Source organism: Pseudorca crassidens, chromosome 5 (genome assembly GCF_039906515.1).
Source record: "Pseudorca crassidens isolate mPseCra1 chromosome 5, mPseCra1.hap1, whole genome shotgun sequence".
In the NCBI taxonomy this organism is placed as follows: Eukaryota; Metazoa; Chordata; class Mammalia; order Artiodactyla; family Delphinidae; genus Pseudorca; species Pseudorca crassidens.
The window spans coordinates 104,191,106-104,213,991 of NC_090300.1; the positions used below are offsets into that span (position 1 = coordinate 104,191,106).

Below are 22,886 nucleotides of genomic sequence, written 5' to 3' on the forward strand. Positions count from 1 at the left end.
ATAATGCTAATAACCCAATGAGGTAATGAGGTGTTTTTTACAACCAAGCAGATAGGTAAAAATTAAAAAGATGAATAACAGGTACTGCTAAATAAAAATCAACGGGCACTCAATCCTTTAAGAGGATCCTAAATTGGTACGATATTTTGGAAAGTAGTTTGCGGTATCTGTTTTAAAAGAATATCACATATCATTTGATTTAAGAATTATATGTCTAAGAATGTATCCTATGATAATAAAAGCATGATCTGGATGTAAATTACAGCATAGTTTATAACACGAAAAAAGGGGAAGCAATCTAAACTTTTACTGTCAAGTGAAAGGTTGAGTAAAATATAATATACGAATATAGGACAGACATAAAAATGAGAGATACTTTTATGTGCAACAATATGATATTGTTGTAGCATGGCTATCACTCCCCGCCCCGTATTCATTATTCCATTTTTCTACTGTAACGGAACCCACTGTTTTATTATTTTATTAAACTTTTAAAATTGAGATATAACTCACATACTATAAAATTCACCCTTTTAAATGGTTTTAAATTCTGTGATTTTAGTATATTCACAAAGTGGTGTGCAATCATCACCGTTATCTGGATATGTTTTAAAATGTACCCAGGATTTGTTTTGATCAGGTATGGTAAGACACACAGACCAGAAATGACAGTCATGAAGATAGACTATTTATACTTCAAAGATCTCTAGAAACAGGAGGCATAGCATACCACAAAGGGCCACATGGGAGAGCACTAGGGTTGGTCAGGAGGAAGAAGGAGGGAGGGGAAAATGTGGGCTAGAACCTTTGGCAGATTTTGGCAGGAAGGACTGGGTGAGGCAGTGTAAGCAGCTAAGGAAACTTACAATTGGCTACTTTAAATAATTTTGCAGGCTTTGGGGTATAGGGGCAGCTCCTAGTTGTCTGATACTTGGCCCTGGGGTGATTAGGAGAATAATAGCTTGGGATGTGACTGCTCAATAAAGGAGGAATTGCGGAGTGTGGCCTTTAAATTGGTTGGTTTGCATATGAAAGGTCCACTTGCGGGTGAGTCCTTCACTATCGCAAGGAAGTGGTTAGCCCTGAAAGGATCAGTCTTTCCAGAATCAACTAGGCCCATATGTCAAAACATCAGAAAACAAAAAGGCATGATTAACATAGATAACATGATCACCAAAGTAAGGACTACATTTCCCAGACTCCCTTGCAGCTGTCCTCAGCACAACTTTCATGAAGTGTTCTCAATGTGACCAGTAAGCAGTGTTCTCTCTCCTGCTGGCTAGAGGGTGGACAGGATAGGTAGAACTAGAGCAACATCTTGGTCTATGAGGCTGAAATCCCATTGAGGGGAGTGGAAAAATGAGATAGAAGGAACCTGACCACCTAATGATCATGGAACCATTATGTGGGGAAGAAACTAATTTCTACCTTATTTTAAACCACAATGATTCTAGTCATTCAGCTACTCAAAGTCAAACATAATCCTAAATAATATATTGATAATTGCTAAATTTAAAAAAACTGCATAGCATGGTTCCAGTTTTGTTCATTAAACAATATATAGGGAGGTATAGATAGAGATACATTTATATAAATTTATAGAAAATTTAGGAAGCCTATCTCTGGATTATTAATAGGGGTTAACTCTAGGGGTTGGGACAGGATAGCAGAAGAATAATCACATTATGTATTTAACAATAAGTTTTTAAATGGCAGGGTTATGATTTATTTTCACTGTTTTTTTGGTTTCATTCAAATATAAATTTCTTAAAGTCCATTTATTACCTTCTTTCATTAAGCAGATATTGAAAGAAAACATAAACTATAATGAACATCTCAATCATGGTTACACTAAAAGTTGTTGCTGTTAACAATGTATTTGTTTTCCTAAAATATCTGACTTTCTTCACATTCTGTTATTTCATGATTCACCCTGCAAGTCTGATAGTGTATATTATTGTTATCTATTGATTACGCATACAAACATAGAAAGTGTTATGCTTCTAACTATCAAAACCGAACAAATTACTTTCCTAGAGATATTTTTAAACCCATATGACAGACACCAATCACTTCTTTGTTGTTTTACCTTTAGGGAAATGCCCCTTGCTAATTCCAAACTATTCTTGTCAGTCTTTCCTTCCAGACGGGATGATATGTGACACAGTCTGGCCAGAGCGTCCTATCTACCTGGACACAATGATTACACCAAAGGTGGGCATGTGGCCCAACTAGGAACTACTTAGTCACTAGATCTGCAGGGAACCATCTCTCCCAACAAGTGGAAAGAATCTGCCTAAGGGAAGCCAAGGAGAGCCTATAGAGAAAAGTAGAGGCTGTTTTTTATTTGTTTGTTTGTGATTTCACTGTCATTCAAGCCCTGGATCTAGCTGTCCCTGGATTACTGTTGGACTTCTCAGTTATGTGACCCAATAAGTTACTTTTGTTTTCCTTGAATTAGTATGAGTTGGGTTTATGTGACTGATTAGTTTGCTCTTTTATTTGGCAAGATGTTTTCCTCAATTGTTTGAAGGGTTCAGTTATAAAAAAAAATATTGTGCATCACGTAACATTCCATTTGTAAGTTGGCCAACTCACTTGCAAACTGAGTTTATTAGAAATGGTTCTTCATACGTAGAACCATATGAAATTTCCTACATTCAAAAATTTTTGACCTACAAAAGTGGCAATTTCACAAGGTTGTTCAATTTAGTATAAGGACATTTTTCATCATTGCTTAGAAACAAAATACCAACACAATATTTGTTTATTGTAGAAAACACAATGTGCAAAAATAGGAAGGTGAGAACAAACAAAATTATTCCAAAACTATAATCCAAAGATAAACACTATTATATTTTTGGTGTGTTCTCTCCCAAAAAATAAACTTGGCTTAGAAAATAATTTTATTGAACTAATGACAAGTTAATGAAACATTTGTTATTTTGGGAATATATTTAATTAAAAAAATTCACCTTGCTTTCCAACAAACATGCTATGTAAAATTAACTTACTTTAAAAAAATGTCCTGCTTTAAGCTTTTCTTTAAGGTTTGTTTTATTAACTAATTTGCAAACAAGCTAATCTATCTAAACTGGAAAGACTTCTCTATATAATTCTCAACATATGCAGTGTTTGATAATTCTATTATTCACTACATAATCCAAATTTTAGGGTATTTAGAGTAAGTACATGTCTAGCTTATAAATAATTATAAAAAGTATCCTACTAACACGCAATTTGATGTATTATAAAAATGTTTTACAGAAACACACATAGTTCTGCTCTGGTCTACATTTTATTTTAAAATTTAAACTGAATAATTTATTTGGTCTAAATAATCTGTATTTGGTAATGTGCCAAAATAAAGGCATAAGTAAAACTGGAAATTCCAGAAATGCTAGTATGGTATTGTTTTAACGATATTGTTGCTTAAAATGGTTCATTCATTTATAAAGCAACTCTCTGTTGAGTGCTTACTTTCATATACGCTAGAACTTTCCTTGATGCAGAATATTCTGAACACACAGGAACAAAGCCTACATGATTTCACAGAATTATATATGCAAGAGAGGAAAGCAGAACAAAGATACAGGATAAAGACTGCCTAAGGGTGAAGAGGATGGTTACTTTAGATTTAGGTACGGTTTTCAGGTTTTCAGAAGCCAGCCTTGTGAGGATATTTGGGAAGGTGGTGGCAGTAAATGGAAACATATAGAGCTCTGAGCAGCAGTGAGATTGGTATGTTTAAAGCACACAGCTGGTCTGGAGCACAGTGGATTAGAAGGAGAAAGAGGCAGAAGACAACGTCTTAGAAGTAAGCAGTGTTCAGATCATTAAAGGTCTTGCAGGCCAAAGGAAGACTTTAGATTTTTTTCGCCCTGAGTGCAATCTGCAAATTTTCTTTTACAAAGATCACTCTGGCTGAAGAATGGGTTGTGGTGAGAGCAAGAGTGACAGCAGGAAGAGCAGTTATGAAGCAGTTGCCTTAGTCTAGGGAAGATTTCTTTAATTTGGGGTCAGAGAGTCACAAAGTGACATTAACAGGTTCTCTAATGTGTTCACTGAAGTGTAACTAACTTGACTGTTGAGAGCAATGCTTTGTAGGAGAAGATTCAATTCTGGAAAGCAAAAAGGTTGTGAGACACTGAAAGAACAAAAAGAAGTTACAGCTTTTAAAAATCAGAATATAAAGTATTTATAACTAGATAATCATTGTTTTATTATTTCTGCATCATTGAAGCAGTGCTTTGGGGACAAAATTTAGAAACTACAAAAATAGTATTTACTGCAATACCTGCCTCTAATATTATCCATTGAGGTTAAAGTTTGAAGTAGGTTTATTTTGTCTTTCCAAAATTGATTTGCCAAGATTCTAAATTCCAGTGTGACTTTTCTCATAATGTTTCTGAGTAAGTTTTTTAAATTGAAATACAGTTGACATACAATGTTATGTTAGTTTCAGGTGCACTACATAGCATTTTGACACTTGCACATACAGTATTATGAAATGATCACCACGAAAATTCTAGTAACAATCTGTCCCATATAAAGCTTTTACAATATTATTGACCATATTCCTTATGCTGTATATTATCCCTCTGTGACTTATTATTTAGCTGGTTAGTACCTCTTTAACTGGTTAGTATCTCCTTCACCTATTTGCTCCTACCACCCATTCCTTCCCTGAAGCAACCATCCATTTCTTCTCTGCAATTGTGAGTCCTATTTAATTTTATTTGTTTTCTTTTTAGATTCCACATATAAGTGAAATCATATGGTATTTGTCTTTCTCTGTATGCCTTATTTAACTTAGCATAATGCCTTCTAGATCCATCCATGTTGTTGCAAGTGGCAAGATTTCATTTTTTTAAAGTCTGAATAATATTAAATTGTATATACACATCACAACTTCTTTATACATTCATCAATGGACACATTTAAGTCATCCACCCGTTTTGAGGGTTTTTTTTGATATATGGTGTGTGAAAGTAGTCCAATTTGATTCTTTTGCATGCAGATGTCTAGTTTTTCCAACATCATTGATAAAAGAGGCTGTCTTTTCTCCACTGTGTATTCTCACCTTTCTGTCATATATTAATTGACCATGTAAGTGTGGGTTTATTTCTGGGCTCTCTATTCTGTTCCTTTGATCTATGTGTCTGTTTTTGTGCCAGTATCATACTGCTTTGATTATTATAGCTTTGCAGTATAGTTTGGAATCAGGGCGCATGACACCTCCAGCTTTGTTGTTCTTTTTCAGGATTGCTTTTGTTATTTGGGGTCCTTTGTGATTCCATATAAATTTTAGAATTTTTTGTTCTAGTACTCTGAAAAATGCTGCTGGTATTTTGATAGAGATTGCATTAAATCTGTAGATTGCCTTGGGTAGCATGGGTATTTTAACAATATTAATTCTTCCAATCCATGAGCATGACACAGCTTTCCATGTGTTTTTGTCACACTTTCAATTTTTTTACCAATGTCTGAAAGTTTCAAGAATACATCTTATACCTCAAATTTTTCCTAGATATTTTATTCTTTTTAAAAAATTTATTTAAAAAATAATTACCTTTTTATTGAGGTATAGTTAATTAACCATATTACATTAGTTTCAGGTGTACAACATAGTAATTTTTATAGATTATACTCCATTTATAGTTACTATTAAATATTGGCTATATTCTCTGTGCTGTATAATATATCCTTGTAGTTTATTTATTTTAAACATAGTAGTACCTCTTAATCCCCTATCCCTATCTTGACTTTCCACTCTTGCCTTTCCCCATTGTAACCACTAGTTTGTTTTCTATATCTGTGAGTCTGTTTCTTTTCTGTTATATTCACTAGTTTGTTTTATTTTTTAGATTCCACATATAAGTGATAACACACAGTATTTGTCTTTCTCTGTCTGACTTAATTCACTAAGCATAATACCCTCCAGGTCCATCCATGTTGTTGTAAATGGCAACATTTCATTCTTTTTTTTTATAACTGAGTAGTATTCCACTATATAAATACAACACATCTTCTTTATCCATTCATCTGTTGATGGACACTTAGGTTGTTTTCTTATCTTGGTTATTGTAAATAATGCTGCTATGAACATTGGGTTGCATGTATCTTTTCCAATTAGTGTTTTTCTTTTCTTTGTCTATATACCCAGGAATGGAATTGCTACATCATATGGTAGTTTTACTTTTACTTTTTTAAGGAACATCCATACCGTTTTTCACAGTGGCTGCACCAATTTACATGCCCACCAACAGTGTACAAGGGTTCCCTTTTCTCCACATTCTTGCCAACATTTGTTATTTATTTATTTTTTTTGGTGATAGCCATTCTGACAGGTATGAGGTGATATCTCATTGTGGTTTTGATTTGCATTTCTCTGATGATTAACAATGTTGAGCATCTTTTCACGTGCCTGTTGACTATCTGAATGTCTTCCATGTCTATTCAGGTCTTCTGTTTATTGTTTAACTGGTTTGGTTTTTTTGACACTGAGTTGTATGAGATGTTTATATATTTTGGATATTAACCCCTTATTGGTCATATCATTTGCAAATGGTTTCTCTCATTAAGTAGGTGGTCTTTTTGTTTTGCTGATGGTTTCCCTGGCTGTACAAAAGCTTTTAAATTTAATTAGGTCCCATTTGTTTATTATTACTTTTGTTCCCTTTGCCTTAGGAGACAGATCCAAAAAATATTGCAATGATTTACATCAAAGAGTGTTCTTTTTTTTCGAGTTTTATGGTTTCAGGTCTTACCTTACCTAAGGTTTTTAATCCATTTTGAGTCTATTTTTGTAGATGGTGTGAGAAGTTCTAATTTCATTCTTTTACATGTAGCTGTCCAGTTTTCCCAGCACCACTTATTGAAGAGACTGTCTTTTCTCCATTGTATATTTTGCCTCCTTTGTTGTAGATCAATTGACCATAAGTGTGTTGGTTTATTTCTGAGCTCTCAATTATGTTCTATGGATTTATGTGTCTGTTTTTGTGCCAGTACAATACTGTTTTTGATTACTGTAGCTTTGTAGTATAGTCTGAAGTGAGAAGTATGATACTTCCAGTTCTGTTCTTCTTTCTCTAGATTGTTTTGGCTATTTGGGGTTTTCTGTGTTTCCATACAAATTTTAAAATGATTTGTTCTAGGGATTGGATTAAATCTAAAGATTTCCTTGGGTAGTGTGGGTATTTTAGCAATATTAATTCTTCCAATCCAAGAACACAGTATATCTTTCCATCTGTGTCAACTTCAATTTCTTTCATCATGTCTTATAGTTTTGTGAGTACATGTCTTTTACCTCCTTAGGTAGGTTTATCACTAGGCATTTTATTCTTTTTAATGTGATTGTAAATGGGATTGTTTCCTTAATTTATCTTTTTAGTAGTTCATTGTTAGTGTATAAAGTGCAACAGATTTCTGTATATTAATTTTGTATCCTGCAACTTTACTGAATTCATTGATGAGCTCCAGTAGGTTTTTTGTGGCCTCTTTAGGATTTTCTATGCATAGTATCACATCATCTGCAAACAGTGACAGTTTTACTTCTTCCTTCCCAATTTGGTTTCCATTCATTTCTTTTACTTGTCTGATTTTTGTGGCTAGGACTTCTAATACTATGTTGAATAAAATGTCAAGAATGGGTGTCCTTGTCTTGTTCCTGATCTTAGAGGAAATGCTTTCAGCTTTTCACCTTTGTGTATGATGTTAGCTGTGGGTTTATCATATATGACCTTTATTGTGTTGAGGTATGTTCCCTCTATACCCATTTCCTAGAAAGTTTTTATCATAAATGGATGTTGAATTTTTTCAAAAGCTTTTCCTGCATCTATTGAGATGATCATATGGTTTTTATTCTTCAGGTTGTTAATGTGGTATATCACAAAGATTGATTTGCAGATATTGAAAAATCCTGCATCCCTGGGTTGAGTCCCACTTGATCATGGTCCTTTTGGTTTATTGTTGGATTTGGTTTGCAAATATTTTGTTGAGGATTTTTGCATGTATTTTCATCAGTGATATTAGCCTGTAATTTTTTTTTGTGGTATCTTTTGTCTGGTTTGGGTATCAGGGTGGTACTGGCCTCATAGAATGAGTTTGGAAGCATTCTTTTCCCTGCAAAGTTTGGAATTTTGGAATAGTTTGAGAAAGATTGGTGTTAACTCATCTCTAAATATTTGTTAGAATTCACCTGTGACGCCATCTGGTCCTAGACTTATGTTTGTTAGGAGTTTTTTTTTTTTTTTTAATTACTGATTCAATTTCACTACTGGCAGTTGGTCTGTTCATATTTTCTATTTCTTCTTGGTTCAGTCTTGGGAGAGTAGTGGGGCTGGGCCATGAGGCAGCTTGTTATGGGACACTGGGGGGCCTGGGGCTAGTACTGGCCCACTGGTGGGAAAAGTGGAATCCTGGGGTCTGGCCACAGGGCCCAGGGATCCCAGAGCTGCTGTTGGACTGCTGGTGGGTGGGACCTGTTCTTGACACAGCTGGCTTTGGGGTTTGGGGTGTCCCAAAGTTCATGTTGGCCTGCTGATGGGTGGAATTGGTCTTGCAATGGCAGGCTGCAGGGCTACAGTTGTCCTGGGGCTGGTGTCTGCCAGCTGGCAGGTGGACCTGTATCCCAGGGTCTCTGGCTTCAGGGCCCTGGGGGTCCTGGGCCTAGCATCTGTGCAGTGGTGTGTGGTGCCAGGTCCTGAGCTCTCTGGTGGGCAGGATCATGTCCCATGGAAGACTTTCTAAGATCAGCAGGGGGATCTAACCCAGGCTCTTTTCAAATTACTGCTTCTGCCCTGGGTCCTGGAGCATGTGACATTTTGGTGCTCCCTTTAAGAGTGGAGCCTTTATTTCCAAGCTCTCTGATCTCCTGAAAGTAAAGCCCACTGGCCTTCAAAGCCTTCACAGCCAAGTGTTCTGGGGGATCCTCTTTCTGGAGCAGGTCCCCCAGGCAAGGGAGCCTGATTTTGGGCTCAGACACCATGTTCCTTGGGGAGAACCTCTGCAATTGTAATTATTCTCCCGTTAGCGGGTTGCTATCCTTAGTGTTATGTTTGTGTTCTTTTCTTTTTGTGTGTGTGTATCTATTATAGGTTTTTGGTTTGTGGTTACTTTGAGGTTCCTATATAACAACTTATATACATATGTGATTATTTTAAGTGACGATCTCTTAAGGTTCAATGCATTCTGACCGCCCTATATTTTTACACCCTCCTCTATGTTTGATGTTTTTGACATCATGTTCTACATCTTTTTGTTTTGTGTATCGTTTATTGTCTATTGTGGATAGACACTGTTTTCCCACTTTTGTCTTTTAACCTTCCTACTGGCTTTATAAGTGGATGATCTACTGTATATTTTCCTTTACCAATGAGTTTTTTCCTTTTGTAATTTTCATATTTCTTGCTGTGGTCTTCTCTTTTCCATTTAGAGAAGTCACTTTAACATTTCTTGTAAAGCTGGTTTAGTGGTGCTAAACACTTCTAGCTTTTGCTTTTCTGTAAAACTCTTTATCTCTCCTTCAAATCTGAACAACAGCCTGGCCAGGCAGAATCTTCTTGGTTGTAGGTTTTTGCTTTCATCACTTTAATACATCGTATCACTCCATGCTTACCTGCAAAGTTTCTGCTGGTAAGTCAGTTGATAGTCTCATGGGACTTCCCTTGTAAGTAACTAGTATCTGTTCTCTGGCTGCTTTTAAGATTCTCTCTTTATATGCGATTTTAATGATAATGTGTCTTGGTGTGGACCTCTTTAGATTCATCTTGTTTGAGCCTCTTTGTGCTTCCTGGACTTGGATGTCTGTTTCCTTCCCCAGGTTAGGGATGTTTTCAGCTATTATTTCTGCAAATAATTTCTTTGCTCCTTTCTCTCTTTCTTCTCCTTCTGGGACCCCTATAATGCGGATGTTAGTATGCTTGGAGTTGTCTCAGGGGCCTCTTAAACTATCCTTGCTTAAAGTTTTTTTTTTTCCCTGTTCAGCTTGGGTGATTTCCACTAATCTGTCTTCCACATTGCTGATCCATTTCTCTGTATCATTTAAACTACTTTATTTCTTCTAGCATATTTTAAAATTTCAGTTATTTTATTCTTTAGCTTTGTTCGGTTCTTCTTTATATTTTAGAACTCTTTGTTGAAATTCTCACTGTGTTCTTCTCCTGAAATCAGTGAGCATCTTAATGATTATTACTTTGAAGTCTTTATTGGGTAGGTTGAAGGGATTAAAATTTGACTTCAAAAGGGATTTGCTCCATCCATACCAGCTTCTCTACCAATGATTTTTTCTTTCTGCTTTCCTAGCCAGTTCTCAATATCTTAATTAATAAGAAGAATAGGTTCCTGTAATTAGACTGAAGGGTGGGCCTCCTTAGCAATTAAGAATTTCCCTTGTAGCTAAAATCTGGGAAATATTTCAGAGAACTGGTAGCATTATTTTAGTTTTAGCAACTGTTTCATTTGGCCCATCTTATTAAAAACAGTAATTTTTAGCTTTACAAGTTGTATGATTAAAACTTTCATTATTTGATAAATGTAGTCTTCCAGGTTTTTTTACTTGGAGTTACTTGGTGTGAAATACTTTCTGAGTCTGTTATCCATCACCTAGAAACACTGTTTCTAGGTATGACCTAGAAACATTGTTTCACTGAGGCAGAAAAATTTGGAATGTTAGAGTTGACATAAGGGAGGCTTTTGTTTTTGTTTTAGTAAATTTATTTAGCTAACATGTAAGAAATACTTATATTAATTATAAATCTTCTTTTAGGGAAATAACTAGTTTCTCTATTTCTTGGAACAAACTAAGAAATCCTGCTAAGGCTCACCCTTGCATCTTCCTCTTTTTAAGCCACCCTTGCTTTTGCTTGAGTTTCTCCAGCAGCCTTATACTTCCTATCCAGACCTGTGTTCCCTAGGCAATATCCTGGAATTTCTTGCAATGAGATATTATCTACATTAAAGGAATCATTAAATCACAGAAACTCCAGCTAATGGAAGGCATTTTTGTATACTTTCATTCCAGTGTAATGGAATACTTCAGTGATTAGGTATATGAAATAGGGACAAAGTCACAGAGGTGCCATAGCTTTCTGTATTTATGGATTGCTGTACCAACTACAATACCATGTCCCATATATGGCTTTGCCAAAATGAAAACTGAGCTTATTTCAAGAGAATCATGCCATTAATGTTTAGGGGAAAGGTCAATGCATTATTTTCAGGCCCAAGAATCCTGAAATAGCCATTGCATCTGAATGAAAAGGAGAAAAAAAATCACTGATGTCTTTGGCTGACATTTGTGAGGAGTGGGAAATGAATAAATTCACTCACAGTGATTGATGTAACCTAATAGAAAGGTCAATAAATTCACATCATTCTGTTGCTGCATCTCAATCATGAGTGTCTAAGTTGTGCCTACTTTTATTTCTCAGGCTGAGGAAACACACTATCATATTTCTTCACCCATTCCGAAGTTGAGATTGAGTGTTATAACATATAAGATATAGACTAGGTAATGTGCTCCTACTCTGAAGTTGATTCTGGTACAGTAGAAAAAGACATGTTCCTAAAACATTATAATGTAACATATATAGTTAAAATTTCATGGGAGAAAAACAGGTAAAATATGATTGCTATTCAGAGGAAGGAGAAATTACAAAAGTACAGAGAAGCACAATTATGAGAAAAGCTGACAATTTCACATAAATGTAACTGACATTAGAGAGTGTTCAAATTTAAAATTGGGCTTGAAGTCCTTGAAAAATTAGGTTCCTTCTTTCCTTTACTTTCTTCCCTCTTTCTTTTTATTCTACCCCTATCCTTTCCTCCCTTTTCCTTCTGTCTTACAATTTTCCTTCATTCATATGAACTTAGTGTTTACTGTATGCTCAGCATCATGCTAGGCACCACAATAAATAAAATAAAGACTATCCTCAAGATATCATGGCCTCCCCAAATCCCCATTCCAATATAACATAGGATTTCCCCCTCTATCCAAAAGCAAGTAATATAAAATATGCATGGGGGGGGGTATGTATCAGAGATTTGGGAGGAGGGAGCTTGAGGGGCGAGTAAGATGAAGCTAGAATAGAAAATTAAGATTAAATGGAGAGGGACTTCCCTGGTGGCACAGTGGTTGAGAATCCGCCTGCCAGTACAGGGGACGTGGGTTCAAGCTCTGGTCCGGGAAGATCCTGCATGCTGCGGAGCAACTAAGCCTGTGCGCCACAACTACTGAGTCTGTGCTCTAGAGCCCGTGTGCCACAACTACTGAAGCCCGTGTGCCTAGAGCCCGTGCTCCACAACAAGAGAAGCCACTGCAATGAGAAACCTGCCCGCCGCAACGAAGAGTAGCCCCGCTTGCAGCAACTAGAGAAAGCCCGCGCACAGCAACAAAGACACAATGCAGCCAAAAATAAGTAAACAAATTTATTTTAAAAAAAGAAAGATTAAATGGAGAATATGGGGTGGCAAGTACACTGAGTTTAACCCTTAATTAACAGGAAATTAAGGGTCATCAGAAACCAAATGAATGGCAGGATAGTTTTTCCCTACTAATGGGCAGTGGCTGGGCTGCTGGAGCCTTTACAAGGGCTGTGGGCAGGAAATGTGAAGGTAAGAGGGAGCCTTAACAGGCATAAAACACAGTGCAGATGCTGCATTGCTCTCCCAGAAAAAAACTCACGGTCATTGCAAAAGGGTGCAGAGGTCCTAATATTATAGGGTAAGAGTTAAGAAACAGTAGACTTTTAGGTCATACATATAAATGATAATTATAGCACAACATGTTAAGTGCAATGTAGATATCTACCAGTATAAAGATTAAGAAAAGATGTTTCATATAAGCTGAGTCATCCCTCATAAGTAGAGTTTGCTGGTTAAGGGCGATGGGGCTGTGGGAAATAGAGGAATTTCCAAGAAGAGGGCCAAGTATGATCAAATATGATCAGTCACTGATTCACTGAACTATTCATTTGAATATTTCATTTGAAATATGAATCACATAGTGATTTACTGTTAATAGAATATAAACTGAGGTAGAGAAGGCAGGAAATAAGGCTAAAGATATGCTGTGAGTGAAGTCCAATCTTTAGAACCTTGAATTTCTATATACAGTGGCATGAATTTTGTCCTGTGGGTGAAGGAAAGCCATTGAAGGATTCTAAGCAAGGAAAGAAAGTTAAAAATGAGGAAAAACAGGCTTGTACCTAAAAAAAAAAAAAAAAAAAGAATTCAACAAATGGTGGTGAAATTTTCCATATGAAAAGAAAGAAAAAAAAAAGAACCTTGACCCATTCTTCACAGTTTATGCAAAAATTAATTCAAAAGGGATCATAGACCTATATGTAAAACTTCTAGAGGTGAGTAGAAGAGAGTCTTTGTGACTTTGGACTAGGTAAAGAGTTTCTTGATACCACACAGAGAAGCACAATCCATAAAAGAAAAAAGTAAAAAAAAATAGACTTTATCAAAATTAAAAACACTTAGTCTGCTAAAGACACTCTTCATGGAATAGAAAAACAAGCTACAAACTGGAAAAATATCTACAAATCACATTTCTTACAAAGAACTGTATCCAGAAAATATTTAAAAAAAAAAAACTTTTAGAACTCAACATTAAGAAAAAACAACCCAATGAAAGAAAATGGGTAAAAATCTGAAGACACACTTCACCAAAAAAGATATATGGATAGCGAGTACACATATGGAAAGATGATCAAAATCAACAGACATAGGAAATGCAAATTAAAATGACAGTAAGATACCAATATAGACTCACTAAAATGGCTAATTAAAAAAAAAATGACAGTATCAAGCATTGCTGATGATGCAGAGTAACTGAAACTCTCATTAATTACTAGTGGAAATGTAAAATGGAACATCCAGTTTGGAAAACAATTTGGCAGTTTCTTAGAAAATTAAACATATATTTACCATTGGATCTAGTCACTCCACACCTAGGTATTTCTCCAAGATAAATAGAAATATGTGTTTACACAGAGATGTACACATGAATGTTCATATCAGTTTTATAAATCATCATCCGAACTGGAAACAACCCAGATGTCCTTCAACCGCTGAACGCAGAACCAAACTGATGGTACATCATACAGAGGAGCACTGCTCAGCAACAACAAAGAGGCATGAATCTCAAGTGCATTCTGCTAAGAGAAAGAAGCCAGGTCTGAAAGGCTACTTATTGTGTAATTCCATTTACAGAACATTCTGAAACGCAGTTCTTCCTTAAAGAAATGTTTTGATTAATAAATAGAGAAGGAAAGAGACAAATAGAAAAATCACCATTAAAATATGACAGTAGTAATTGTTGCAGGCAAGATCTGCTATGGATGATAAAATTACTGGGAAAAAGTCTGAGGAAAAACAGGATATTTGCATAGTCTAATCTCCTCCCAAATATACATTAACTACAAGAGGGGAAAAGTAATTTTTCAGTAACTTTCTAGGAGACACCACCTTAACCAAGTGACCCCTGTTAACATCCCCAGGAATAATGCACGTGGACATGATGTACCCTCGGATATAATGCATAAAGAGGGTATGCAACTTTTGTGATGTTCCTGCCCAAAATTCATAACCACAAATTGAATCATGAAAAAACAACGGACACACCCAAACTAATGGACATTTTACAAATCACTGACTAGTAGTTTTGAAAACTGTCAAGGTCATGAAAGACAAGGGAAGACTGAAGAATTGCACAGATTAAACGCAGACTGGACTAAGGAGATGCACTAAGTAATGCAATGTGGGATCCTGGATGAGTCCTAGAAGAGAGAAAGGACACTAGTGGAAAAGCTGATAAAATCTGAATAAAAGTCTGTAGTTAAGTAAATAGTACTGTACAGATGTTTGTTTCTTGGCACTGATAATAGTCCTATGCTTATGTAAAATACATCAGGGGAAACAGTGAGAGTTATATTGGAACTATATTATTTGAATAACTTTTCTTGTAAGTCTGAAATTATATCAAGGTGAAAATTTAAGGAAAGTTATAGTAATATATTCCCACAACAACAAAACAAGCATTAAGATATTCATCAAGGGATTAAGTAAGGACACTGACAAATTTCCATTCGTTACTTTGAGATAATTTTTTAAATCAGAAATCACATATACAAGGGGCCAATAATTTTTTAAATCAGAAATCACATACACAAGGAGCCAATAATCATTTTAAGGGGCCAATAATCATTTTCAGTGATTAAGATTCCTACTGGTCTTTATTCACTCCTATCAATACATAAGACCATTAGGAACTTGGTGAAAAAGTTCCTAAGTAATGACTGGTTACTTTACCTTGCAGCCTGGAAGGATGGTACTCATTCTCCTGAGTTTATGGATGCAAATTAATGTCTATAACATGGATTTATCTATAGCCCTTCTCAAATTTGGAGCCATCAAACTCTTTACCAGAACAAATTGCATCATTCTTTCCAAATGATCTGGAAAGAATTTTCACTTTTGAAATGAGTAAGATTTCACCCTCTAGATGGCTCTATTCAATTTTATTTAGATGTATTAAAAGGCAATATTATGTATGCTAAAGTTGTTTTTATATTCTCTTTTCTCTCCTAGTTCTTACAGTGTTATATTCAGACTGAGCAACCTGTTACTAGAATTTTTAAACTGATACTTCTTATTATAGTCTACCCAATAATTAGCAGGCTGGCTTAGGAAAGAGAGAGAACCACAGGAAGGAGACAGTAAGTTAGAAGTAGATCTAGGGAGGTGATTAGAGTGAATGACCTTGAGAAAACTCAGATACTTAAACACTGAAGAGACAAGAATAAATTCCTTCTGAATACAGGGGAAGTTTATTCTCTCTTGTAAAGAGAGAAGTACACTCTGGCAGAAAGAAAATAAGCTGGTGATCTGAGTAGCCCTAGTGCTGCTTGAACAGTGTGATACACAGGGCCACCAGACTATGTCATTTTGTTACTGTTTCTCAGAGTCACACTTGGTTCATTTTCTATTTATCCATATGTATACATTATAATTCCAAGTGGCAAATACTTTGCAGTAGATCTCCTGAGACTCCATTAGACTCCAGAAACTGCATAAGAATAATTCATCACTAATTTCCGTAAACAGTAAATAGTAAATATTAAAGATGGTAGGAGAAGAAAGAAAAATCTCTATTTCTTCTCTTTTTGTTGCCTCTCATCTTTCCTTTTCCCTCGGGTTGCATCTCTTCCTACTTTCATGCTATCAACTCTTTTCCTCATTTATCAACAGTGCTGTTCGGGGCAGCAGCTTCTGTCCTGATCTCCAGGTTCTCTTGTGTTCTTAGTAATACCCACAATCTTTCTAACCTTTCCTAATCAGTTTTCTTTCACACTTTTCTCAAGAGCCAGTTCAAATATTCACCAACACTTCAGGCCCTCTACCTATCAGCTCAGCAAATGATCTAGTCTTGTACATGATTGAAAAAAGGAAGGCAGGTAACTCCAAAGGCAGCTGGGTCTTCTAGCTACCAACAATCTTTGCATACCATAGTTATCTTTGTACCCGTTTAGGGTCAGTTTGGTACATTTTCTTCCAGTGCCTCAGGGATTTAGAAAAGAAAGAATACATGGGAAAATGAGAATAAGTTTTGAGATGATTTTGTCATTTAGTATGAAAGCAATCTAGGATTTAAGAGGGATGGTGGAGAATGAAACCAGAGAAAGAAGACCCAGGGACCTGACCCAGGAGGGCAGGCGTTTTGACTTTCTTATCCATTGCCAAATACCTAATGCTTAGAAAAGTGCTGGAGCATAGTAGTTAGGCACATAATAAATATTACTTAAATGAATAAATGATTTAAAGAATGCTAAGCGTTTGGAATCTAAGTACGCGGGCCTCTCACTGTTGTGGCCTCTCCCGTTGTGGAGCACAGGCTCCGGACGCAAAGGCTCAGCGGCCATGGCTCACGGGCCTAGCCGCTCCGCGGCATGTGGGATCTTCCCGGACCGGGCACGAACCCGTGTCCCCTGCATCAGAAGGCGGACTCTCAACCACTGTGCCACCAGGGAAGCCCTAATTTGCATTTTTTGAGCTATCAGTCTGACTGCAGTGCACACATGCCTCACTCACTCTAAAGTCCACTGCAATCTTGGCCTTGATTCTCACAGTGGGCTGTGTCCTCCTAGTTTCTCCATCCAATAGATGCTTCTCAATCCTTATTTTATTTGGCTTCCCAGCTCATTTTATGCTAATGACCCATCTTTCATGCTTAGAGATCTGTCCTCCTTCTTCCAGGTTGTTCTGTCTCTTTCATAAGCTTTTCTTTTTAAGTCAGCCTGTTAGGGCTAGTTCTCCTCAACCTTCTGGGTAATTTCATCCTCCCGATGGCTTCAACTACTGATCACCACCCATCATTTGCACCCGCACACCAGAATCCTACCCAGGCTTCAGAGGCTTCCTGGAAGTCTTTAAATGTCCAAGACACTTCCAACTTATCACATCCAAATCAGAATTCATTGTTAACCCTCCAAATCTATTATTTCTCCATAATTTCCTTTCCATCTCCCTGCTTATGTAAACCAGAAGCTTGGAAGTCATCCAAAACCATCCCCATTCCGTCAATCCCCACATATAATCAGTCACTCAAGTCTCCTAATTTAACCTTGGAAACAGCTGTTGAATCTATTTCTTCTCTTTATCTTTCTCATCATTTTTCACTTGGATTACTATACTAGCCTCCTTACTGTTTTACCTGCCTCTAGTTTTTTCTTTCAATATATAATTCACACTGTTATTACTTAGCTCCAGCTGTTTTCGATGCTCCCCCAACATGCCACATTCTTTCTTAGCACAAGGGTTTAGAACTTATTGTTTCCTCTGCCTGGAATACTACCCTGCCAAACCCTAGCATGGCTTGCTCCTTCACTTCACTCAGGTTTGTTCTCTGTATCTAAAATTATATTGATATATTTAGATTTCTTTTTGTTTCCTCCAGCAGGTAAAAGCTCTGTCTTTTTCACTACTCTATTACCAGTGATTAGAAGAGTTGGCACCCAATAAATATTCTCTGAATAAAATAATGAATAAGTTAATGAATAATTGTATCCAAAATAGCCCATGCCGCACCATATTGGGAAATACTGGCCTACTTGTTTGTTGCTCCCAGTAGACTGGAGCCAACCAATGAGCTTCTCAAGAGCACTGAGACCTTTTTTTCTCTATCTCTAGGTTTTAATAAGCAGTAGTGTCTGACACCTTGGTGGTGCTCAGTAAATGTTTCTAGGAAAACAAAACAAAGTAAAACAAAACTCTTAACCTACCTCAGCTAGTTGAGTAGCTGAATTTCACAAAGAAGTCTAATTTCTTTCATTAGAATCAGTTTCACAGAATGTTATACTCCCTTCAACATATATTCCAAATATCCAAACCTTGATTTTGCTTACAGCAAAATTTTACCTATACTTTTCTACTTTACAGACTGTAAGATAAACACTTTATTAAAGGCACTTTTTGTTTCTTCCTGATCACCAATACGAACCTGACATTATAATAAAGTTGGAGGTGGGGTGGTACGTTATTACTGGCACAAACTTTCCTTACCAACATCTCATGACTCTTTCTTTTGGCAAAGGAATGAAATACAAACATGTTAGGGTTAGATGTGACCTTTCTTGTTTTGTAGTACAATCTGAACTTTTCAATCTTTTGTGCAGAGGAAAATATTGAGGCTTAAAGACACTGAATAACTTGCACAAGACACTGTGTCAAGTAGCAGAATATACAAGCAGGTGGAGAGGCAGCTATCATATTGGTGCAACTGTAATAGTCGAAATCTTGGAGAATGTATTACTTGACAAGTAAAATGCAATTCTGGGACTGGAGAAACAGTTCTTGTGTATTTATTGTCTATTTGACTGGCCTGAATCTACTCTCTGACTTAGAGTCCATGTGGACCCATCAAAATTATTTGGAAGGAACCCTCAATATTCTGGAATATTTAAAGATGGTTTGTGCAGGCCCAGTACTTTGTGTTACAGATTCTATGCTGTTCTAGAGTCCTTAGCAATGTCCCATGATAAAATAAATTTATGTTTGGGAATTTGTTTGATATCCTGATTGACTTCTATTATTCCTCACTGGATTTATGATTTATTTGAGACATAGTTAGTATACTTACATTTAGTTGTTACCTAAGCTGGGAGATAGGCACTTCATTCTTTCTCCTTTTGGTTCTTCCATATCATCATGAATTCAAACTGTAGGGCCCCATCTTCTAGAGTGTGGTTACTGCATTGTGTTTATCATTTAACCACAATTCTTATCTTTTTATAGAAGGTAGCACTTTCTCTTTTGGATATGTAGTTAATGACACTTGTGTATACATCACCTGTTACAAACTGCTACTATCCATGGTACTAATAGCTACAAGTCTGTTCTCTAACTGACGGCTTCTATTTGCTTCTTGGAGAAAATGTATGTGCTAAGCAAATGGTTTAGCTGGATTAATCTCTTTCTATATCAGTTGCTTCTTAATAGGTTAATGAAATTGTGACGTGTGTCAAACAAATAGGTTCAACTTTTATCTGACACACTTTCTATATAATACAGCTTTTAATCATTTAACTTTGAAGTTTATAATAAAAGTAGTTATATGCACAAGTATGAAAGAGCAAAAGTGTTTCCAAGAACTTTATAATATGTATCGCTCGGCAATAAAACCTATAGGTAAGATAAAAATTATGCATATTAAGAATTTATTAAAGAATCTTATGAAGATTTTGATCTATAATTTTGCATTACTTGCAACTGAGAGTCAGTGCATTTATTTCTCAGAACCCCAGGATAATCTACTAACATGACTGTATAAACCTATACTGCATCTTTATCTTTGTCAGTATTATCTTTTATGCAATATGATAGTCCTTAGGGAGCATTATTTGCTAGCTATCGCTTAGCCACTTAAGGGTAATCTTGGAACAATTACCGTGTATTTATGGGAATGAGGCATTCATTTATTTATTGCCTTTCTCTTAAAAATCCCATAGCATTTGCAAGAAGATAACAGTATAAATACGCCCACTTGTCTTTGCGGGAATTATTCCTTTCTCCATCTCCACCACCCACCTGAACATCACCACAACACCCTTATGTGGGGCTCATACTTAAAAGTTAAAACTACAATGATTATTGCCACTCAAAAGCATATTGAATCTATCCTTTCTCAATTAGGCTTTCTTTTCTTTCCTTATCTTTTCTCTCTTTCTTTTTCTTTTTCTTAAAATGGAATAAGGACCTTCACCTAGGAATCATACAAATTGGGCTACGTAAGGGTCACTGGTCCCAATTTTACACAAGATTGTTAGAGATGTAAAGCAATCACTGTGTTAGTTGTTTGAATGTCTTTGTGAAATAAACTGAGTATTTCAAACTGGCAGACAAGTGCCATAGATTATCTTATTAAACCTCTTCAGTTGATTTAGAATAATTCCTACTACTTCATAGGGCCAAATTACATATAATATTATATAGATAGATAATAAAACACATAGGGATACATGAATAATTCACAGAATGTGATTTATCAAAGGTAGAAAATAAATATCTGATCTGAATTTATTGTTAGATATTTATTTCCAGATATTTCATGCATAAATACTCATACGAGGACTTCAACAGCATACTTAAATTATTTTAAATGCTTTGCAAAGGTTCATAATCCAACTTTAAAATTATCTTTTTCATTCCACAGAGATATAAAACAGAAGGAATAACTTGAAATGTTCCTGCTAAATTAATGACAAGGAAGTCAGAAAATATAAAAGAAATAATTAATATGTTGTTTCCTCTCTCTCTTTTAGATTAGTATTTTTGCTAGGTATTGTGGCATATCTGGATCTCTCCAAATTTTACATAAGAGGTAGTTTATTCCACTCATCTAAATATTTTCCTTATTTTAAAAAAGTATTGTGTTATTTTATTCAGATTGTCATTTATTTAATGCTATTTAATTCAGATAAGGCAAAGTGTAAAACTCTGACTTATTCCCTGTGATACAGCAAAATAAAAAGCAAAGAAACAAAATATCCCATGGGTCTGTCAAACAGACAGACCTCAGTTTGAACATCAGTCATACCACTTACTATGGGTTAGAGGTCCTTATGTGGGTTAATTCACCCGTTTGATATTCAATATCCTTCAGTGAATACTGAAGGTTCAGCAGATATGCATAAGAGTTGCCATGAGAATGAAATGGTAAACTATAGTACCAATAATAGCTACCATTTAATGCGGCTTACTATGAGTCACATGCTATGCTAAATGCTTTATACATTTATAAAATTAATCCTTACAGCATTCCTATTGGGTAGGACTTATTTTGGCCCCGTTTTACAGTGTGGAAGTAAACAATAGAGATGTTAAATCATCTACCTAAAACGTCACAAGACTTCAGTGGTAGGAGTGGAATTCTAACTGATGTCCATCTGTTTGGTTATCTACTGCTGTGTAATAAACTATCCAAAACGGAGCGGCTTAAAACAACAACCATTTTATTATCTCTCATGATTTTACGGGTTGATTGGACTGAGCTGGGTGGATACTTTGCTCCACAAAATATCATCTGCAGCTGCAGCCATCTGGCAGTAGAAGTAGGGGCTGTAATGTCTGAGATGGTTCTTTACAGAGTTGGCACTCAGTGCTGACTATCTGCTGGGAGCTCTTGTAGAGCTGTTGTTGACTAGAATGCCTCAGTTCTCCTCTTTGCAGTTCTGTGTGTGGCCTCACCATATGTACTGGCTTTGCTCAACGTTGGAGACTAAGTTACATGACAGAGTGTTCCAAGAGGATAAGGTCCAGTGTACAAATATGTAAGATGCTTCAACTTGTATCGCACTTGTTAATGTCCCACAGGCCAAGGCTAGTCACATGGACAAGTCCACAATCAATGTGGGAGAGAACAACACAAGGGCATGAATACTGGAAGGTTCTACTAAGGTCACTAAAGTAACAGCCCATGGCAACAGCTGAAATCAAAAGCAAACTTTTGCATCCTCCAAACTATCATGGCTATCAGTAATTTTCTGCTCTCCTTGGATAGCATGTTGGCCAATGCATTGTGAGAAGGACTTTGGAGTTTCAGACACAGAGTCAGTTAAATGTTTTTGGTAAGCTTTTACACTTTCCTTCTTCCAAATATAACATGAAATTTCAATTTCATCTAAATGGTTTTAAAAGAAATTTCAGTTTTACAAAAGAAAAATGCCTCTCAAAGAGATTATTTTTATGAGTTTATAATGCCGTACTATATTGAGTTTTATGTTATAACTCATTAGTGAATAAAATAAGGAGAAATATTAAGTTATGCCTTATCATTATTCAAATAAAAGTGAATATATTGTAATCTATTTCTTAGATGATATGATTAGTTTTGGATTTCTGAGGAACTTTTTTCCCAAAGGAATGGTTTTGATCCCACTATTTCTGTAAAAACTGGATTTTTATTTCAGATTGTAATGCTTTTCTTCATTTTATATAAATTGAAATAATACAGCTCTAATGGCATTTATGTAGGTAGGTTCCATAAAGAACTTTTTATTTAAAAGTTTTCTTTAGATAAAGCATTCTATATTTGTATATGACATTTATTTACAAACAGAACTATTTTACCTTAATGACCCCAAATATTTTAACTGTTTCTCCTATTAATATTGAAATTTAGGCAGGTTCAGAAGAAGTGAATTGCTTACAGAAATTAGGAAAAAATATATAACCCTTTACCTTGATTTATTATTTCAAGTTAAATTAGCAAATGATTTACAGGTAATAAAAAAACATTTCAAAGCTGTTTGGTGACCAGTGCAAACTCTGATAATGTCATATGCTAATATCAAGACTCCAAGGGACAATATCTGAAGACGATA

The 22,886-nt window shown here is 35.8% G+C and overlaps 1 protein-coding gene across 4 annotated transcripts in view; it reads right to left on the bottom strand.

The window, feature by feature from the left end:
• Positions 1-22,886, bottom strand: part of EPHA6 (EPH receptor A6) — an 877,027-nt gene that overhangs the window by 215,309 nt on the left and 638,832 nt on the right. The gene's annotated exons all lie outside the window — the stretch shown is intronic.